Consider the following 7410-nt stretch of genomic DNA (forward strand, 5'->3'; position numbering starts at 1 on the left):
TTACAGCAAGTACTTCAGTTTTGATTGGATCTAAAAATGTTACTTTACAAAAATCATATTGGAGCTTTTGTCCTGCATTTATTGGGCGAACCCGGCCCAATCTAAACCAAAATTCTGAAAATTGGGTTACCTAGGTTGGGGCTAGGATAAACATATTTTAATGTTGGGTTGGGCTTTTTGGGTTGAGGCATAGCTTGGGTCTAGTTATAGTATAACCAGTTGAATAGGGCTATCAATGGGTTGGGTCTGGATCGGGACAGAGTGTTCTAGATCCAAATAGATTATTAATTGGGATAATCGGGTCTGACCCAATAGGCCCGATTATACTAATATATGTATATATAATTATATATGCAAATAATACATTAAAATTTGATATTTTTTATATAAACTTAACAGAAATGACAGTTAAAATAGCCAATTATTTATAGGTTAACATGTCGAGTTTTTTTAGCTAAAATTATCTTATATATTATCTATCAAATGTGACTTATTAGACATAAAATATAAAAAATTATAAGAAAATTAGGAAACCTTCTATTTTATTAAAAAATTTATTCGGGTCTGAATCGATTTGAAACAGTTGGTCAGGTAGAATCGAACCATTGACAGCTCTAGGATTCAAGTAGCCTTCCCTTCGATTGTTCATGGGGTTGAGCAGATTGAGCTTAATCCGCCCCATTTGCAACCTAAGATAAGTCAAATAATTGTCCTGATAACAGTCAGTTACTCTAACTGAAGGGGCCTTCCTCAATTGGCAACCTATCTCCAAATGTGACTATATCACCAATATTCTCTAAAATATTCTCATGGGAAAGATGGGGCAAGTTTGGATGCATTCTAATAATGGGTCTATTTTTTGGTGGAATCTGCACGGAGAACCATTCCAGATACAAACGAATGCTCAGAGCTCTAGGGGTCTATGATTGACAGAAACATTTCCTTTCAAATTTCAAATTTGCTCGAACTTGCTTAGGAAATAACTGAAAAAACAAAAACAATAGCAAAAACAAATAGACGAACCAACCATGAAATCCAGTGGGCAGAAACATACAGGGATGTGGTATTCCATTAATGGTACCTAGATGGATTTTCTGTAAAGACGAGTTCAAACAGGACTCTCAATCAGGTGATCATCTTCTTGCTAGCAATAACCTTGCAAATAAGGTTTAAAAGTCCTTGTGTGCTAAGTTCAATATTGTCTACAACCCTTATCAGCGTTGATATTGTATAGCATTGATAAATTTCATGGTTTTCAAACTCTCTGATCGTTCTGCTATAATATCTTTCACTTAATTGGTCATGTAGGCCTAATATGCATGGTTAGGGGATTGTTTCAATATGCCTAGGTATCTCTTGAGATAAGCCACTAAAATTAATTTGGTTATGAACCTAACAAGTATTACTATGTGAACATGTTTACCAAAACTTCTATACTAAGGGTGGACGGGTATAACTAGAACCAAATGGAATTGATCTTGAACTGGCCTTGAACCAACCCTACTCAAATCTGTTATTGAGTAGCGTCTAGTTCTAAATTCTTGGAATAAACTATTACCCACATTGACCAAGAGAATTGGCCTTGATTGACCTTAGTGTATTAGGCCTTAGAATCAAACTTGCCTTGAAATAAATCCCAAAATATTTTGTGGATTGTGAAGTTTTGTATCCAAGCACTCATAGTTACAAAGACCATGGTTTCACTTGATAATTGAGTCACTCAAGTGATTTGATAATTTTTCTTTGGGAAAATCTATGATATGGAAAGAGTTTTGACCAATCAAAACCCGTCCATGAATTTTGATAAATAACACCTTGTGATTTCAGTTTATTGGTCAGTTGTTTTACATATCGTATCTTTTCCATATCATAGTCGAACCTTTTTCTTCAATTTAATATTTGAATGTGAATAGGTAATGTAAAAGGTATTATTTATAAAATTCAAATCAAAATGATAAGTTTTGAACTATATTACTATTACTACTATTAAACTATTATTATTATTATTATTATTATTATTATTGAAAATCAATTTTTTAAAGAACATGCTCCATTTTTTTTAGGTGGGGGAGTTGAAGAATGAACAAGTTTCATGGGTAGACCCTGGGCCTGGCTCTAGAACTACCAAAGCTAGAACCGACCTTGTAGGGGGTCACTTCTAGGTTGTCTTGGAACCAAATTCAACTGAACCATGCTCACCCTTATCTATACTCTCTCTCTCTAACACACAAATTTGTATGGAATCTTTTGATCCCCACCACTTACATTATGTTGTACTACAAGTATAACTTAACTTTTACTGTATGTCTTGAAATGTAAGATGCTCAATTATTGATACAAACATGGATTTGGATATGCTCAAAAAATAATCTCCCATCAAATAGGAATAGATATATCATTAATTCATTATAGTCTTTCTTCTTTGGAAAATCTAGATAAAAGCAGCCTATTAGCTAATTTTCTTCCCGCTAGAAAACATAGCCTCCATAATGCACCTCACTACTTGACACAGGATTTGTTCTCTAGTTCATCACCAATTTGTTTCAGATTATTAGATGATATCTTCATGCTTAATTAGTTTGCCAATCATGGCAAAGCATTTGACATAGAAATTAAGGTATAAAAAAGAACGAAGACAATTAATGATCAAATAAGCTACAAACGAATTAATGATTAGTTTTCCAATCATGACAATGTTTTGACATAGAAAAGTATAAAATAAGAATGAAATAAAAGAATTAGTGATCAAATAAGCTAAAATAATAACATTTACTAATCATATATCTTCTTGCTTAATTAGTTTTCTAATCATGCAATACCATTCAAATCTTTTGACATAGAAAGATATAAAATAAGAATGAAGTAAGAGAATTAATGATCAAAATAATAAGTTAGAAAAATAACATTTACTAATCATATATAACATTATTATGAGAGGTATATCGTGGAAAAGGCTATTACCCAATGTTGGTCTCAGCTATATTGGGTCTTGGGAGGGGTGGATTGGATATGGTTCTAATCGATATTTTTTTTCTTCACAAAATGGCAGCTCTTAGACTCGAATCCACATTCTCACGTTTGATAGTCCAAGATTTTACCATTTCATCCATGGTTTTCGAATCATCGTTGAACTGAACGGTTGGGCTGGTCGACCCAGGAACCGCTCAGGCAATTGGTTCCATTTTATCTCAAACTCGATCCTTGACCAGAAACCGTTAAATCGGTCAATTACCCATTGACCCAAGCGGTCAAATTGTCAACCCGTTCAACATTTTTTGACCATTTTTTAGTTTAATTATTTTGTCAGAATGATCCATCCATTCGAACCGGACCGTTGACCTGGAAACCGGTGGCCAGGACGGTTCCGGTTCCAGATCATTTTTTAAAACATTGTGGAAAATTACCTTGAATTTTATAAAATAAATTAAATGGGGGCCTTAAAATATTGGGCAGGAATAAGCAAACCGGTATCATCATGACATAGGAAGAAGCAAATAGAAATGACCAAACAAACAATATTCCATTGTCGACTTTAGGCCAATCATTGAACTATGGTACTTAGTTTCCACTCATGTATACTATTCATCCTCTGAACTTTGAACAAGTTCTATCCTTGAGCCTTTGTTTGGTCTATTGAAGAAGATTATTGCCCAGTCAGACTCCTTGTTGCTACCTCTTGGACTGTCTCAGCCCTTATTAATTCCATTCAATGAAAAAGTTGCTGCTGACCATCACACACCGCAGTTCACAAGCAAGCTACATCTTTTTTCCCAAATCAGTTGCAGGAATAGATATTCCATACTAAAAACTGAAGACCCCCTTCAAATTCTATTCTAAAGATGGAGTCATCTTGAATTTATTTCCAACAATGACTTCCATGACTGGAATATTTCAAATTAGTAGTTCACAATTATTATTGTTCAAAGTACGAGAGGACAGAATAAGCAGTCTGTTATTCATATTTGTAGTTTACAAAATCTGTTATTCAATAGGGAAAATATAATCTTGGGACTCGAGTTTTCAGGGGCTATCTGACATCGTTCATGTTTCATCACTATACTGTATTTTTGCTACATCTTTTCTATTATTGTCGCTCAGAATCAGAATGCAGTCGGTAGCAGTGGACTGCTAAATCCAGTGAAAGCAAGTAGAGAAGATTTCAGTTTCGCCTGTAATTAAAACACTGAAAGCCCCACGATTTTCACAACTCTGTGACTTATTTAGCTTTTTCTGAGCTATATGCACGACTTCAGAGAGGATAACTGTGCACCTGACTCTTCACAGAAAGAGCCTATTAGTTTGAACCGGAGGAATCTTCTCTAGGACCAATTTGTTTAAGTGGAGGGGCTCTGTGTTTTTGGTTCTAGAACTTGGATCGGGCCTGGACCCAGGTAGCTCAACAAGTTTAAATATTTTGTTTAATGTAACATCCTTAGTGGTGTCCTTTGGGCTGGGGCCCAAGGAGCAGACTCAAGAACTGGTTCCAATTTCTACCACTCAAGGTGCTAGACTGGTAGTGGTGCTTAAGAAGGTCCAGGCCTAAATAACTTTGGTAACAAATTTAAAAGTTTTAGAATTTTCACAAAAGAAAAATGTAAGAACAATGATTTCAACTTTGAATCTTAATCAGTTCACATGGAGTTTCATCCACATCCCAGGGTAGATGCTTGGTCTCGTATGGTGGGGAAGGTGAAGACACTTTTGTGGGACAAATTGGAGACAAGGACCCACTGGGATTCTAATAGAGTTAGACCTACTAAAGTGAAAGAGGTGCTAAAGAAGGTGAGAAAGGGAAAGGTCTAATAGAGTTAGACCTACTAAAGTGAAAGAGGTGTTAAGACCTGATGGGATTCCAAGCTTGATGTGGATAACTAAGCTATTTATTTAATAAGATAGTAAAAGAAAAGAGGATGCTTGATGATTGGAGAAATAGTAGTATGGTGCATATATTTAAAAGCAAAGGTGATATACAAGGTTATAATAATTATATAGAGATAAACTCATGAACTGCTGGAAGTCGATAATTGAACAAATTAAAATTACGACATGAAACAAATGTATCAAAGAACCAAATTGACTTTATTCTAAGGAGATCAAACATGGAAATTATATTTCTTTTGAAACGACTAATAGAAAAGTACAAAGAGAAGAAGAAAGATCTTCATATGGTGTTCATTGATCTAAAAAAGGCCTATGGCAAAGTTCCTAGAGAGATCATATGATGGATCTTGGAAACGAAAGGGGTTAAAAGTAGGTATATAGACCTAATTAAGGATATGTATGAGGGGGAAACAACCAATATTAGGACACCAGTGGGAGAGGCCTCAAATTTTATAGTTATGATGGATCTTTACCATGGTTCTCTTATCTTTATTTGCACTGATCATAGATGAATTAACTAAACATATTCAGGAAGAAGTTCCATGGTGCATGTTGTTTGCGAATGGCATTGTTTTAATTGATAAAGCTAATGAAGCATTAAATGCAAAATTAAGTTTATCGACAAATGCCTTAGAAACAAGAGACTTCAAAAGAAAGGCTAAATTAGTATGTGACATGCAAATTTAATAATAATAATAAGAATGTAAATTAGGATACACTTAATATGGGAAACAAGAGATAACTCAATGTGACCATTTTTAGTACCTTGGTTCAATAATTCATAACTAGAGAGATATTGATTAAGTAACCTAGAGATTTAGAGTTGGTTGGACAAAATTGAGGGGTGTATAAGGAAAAATCTATAAAACAATTGTAAGGCTAGCCATATTGTATAGAACAGAGTGTTGGGTAATCAAGAAACAACATGTTCAAAAATGAGTGTGGCAAAAATGCGAATGCTAAAATGGATGAGTGGAAAAACTAAAAAGGATATGGTCATGAATGAAGCCATCTGTAGAAACCTAGGAGTATCTCTAATAAGTGATAAAATGAGAGAGAGAGAGAGAGAGAGAGAGAGAGAGAGAGAGAGAGAGAGAGGTAGACTAAAATGATTTAGTCACATGCATAGAAGACCACCAACAATTCTAATTAGAAGAAATGATTATTACAAGGGGAAGGGGCTAGTGTTAGATAGTGTATGCCCTTAGCTCCAATCAGATTGATGGGCAAAATTGAAAAGTTACACATAACCCCTAGACTTGATTATGATACTGCACTAGGTGTCGGATTGGACTATCTTTAATATGCCAATCAGTGAGATCCATTGAGGGTCAAAACTTAGGTATGTTGGAGCAGTCTAAGAATTCATCTGAGTGGGTGATCATAGTGAGAGAACTGGCTCCTTTGTCAGACAAAGTCAATGATAGGATTTACATTCTCTTTGATGGAAACCTAAACTGTCTGCAATGGATTTCAATTGTATTTGAGATTTGGTTTTGCAAAACATATTTATATGATATATATATCTATATATATCTATATATATATATATTATGTTTTACGAAAAATATTTGCAAAATGTTTTAATTCACAGGATCCATCCGATCAGAGAGTATGACACTGCACCTTGCAAGCAGGGGAGAGGTCACTCCCTATTGAGCAGTGTTTAATCATTATGGCCAAGAGGTTAAGTGTAAGAGGCCATTACATGGCTGATTATCTAATGGGCTTTGTCTTATTTAAGTCCATTATATTTGGGCTTTTATAGGATGGCTGAATTCAAGGATCATTTAAGTGTAAATGTTGGGCCCGTTTTGAGCACATAATGATGTGCTTAGGGGTTCTTTGCGTTTAACAATGAATTCGGCCAGGCTTTTTCACAAAGACTGAGCCGAAATGATGTGGAGTTATGTAAGGTTATTGTGGGATCCTATGCCATACAAATCAAGCCTAAGTTGGCCATGCAACACTCCTGGGTTGTGAGCCTTACAGCTGGTGGGCCTAAGGCCCATAATTGATATGATTAATTAAGTTGTCACATGACATCATAAGTTATTATGTGACATGGGACAAATCTAGGTTTGGAAATGAGTATGGAGCACCTATCCTCTTAAGAGGATAAGGCTTATCTCTTAATAGAGTCCAAATCCAAATTAGATTTGGATAATCTCCTAATTTGATTAAGAGAAGTGCTCCGTAAAGAGATAAAAGAAGAGGGTGAACTGATCAAGAACACCTCTCAATTCTGCTCTCTCTTCTTCTTTTTGTCTCCCAAGAAACCCTAGTTCGACCATAGCTATTTTGGGACTGATATAGATAAGTTTTCTTCTGATTTTTGTAATAAAAATTCAGAGGAATTTTGTGCTCACCTCCCCAATTTGATCCAAGCAGTTGGATTGCAATTTTGCTAAAAATTGTGTTGCTGAACCGGCTTTAGGAGTACACTGCGCCATATTTAATGGGGGCTGATTTTAGGACTGGTTTGGGCATGAATTTCCACCTTGGAGTCTATGTTTGTGGCATCCGTAT

Source organism: Nelumbo lutea, chromosome 3, assembly GCF_056320005.1.
Source record: "Nelumbo lutea isolate HS-2025 chromosome 3, American lotus-T2T, whole genome shotgun sequence".
Taxonomy (NCBI): domain Eukaryota; kingdom Viridiplantae; phylum Streptophyta; class Magnoliopsida; order Proteales; family Nelumbonaceae; genus Nelumbo; species Nelumbo lutea.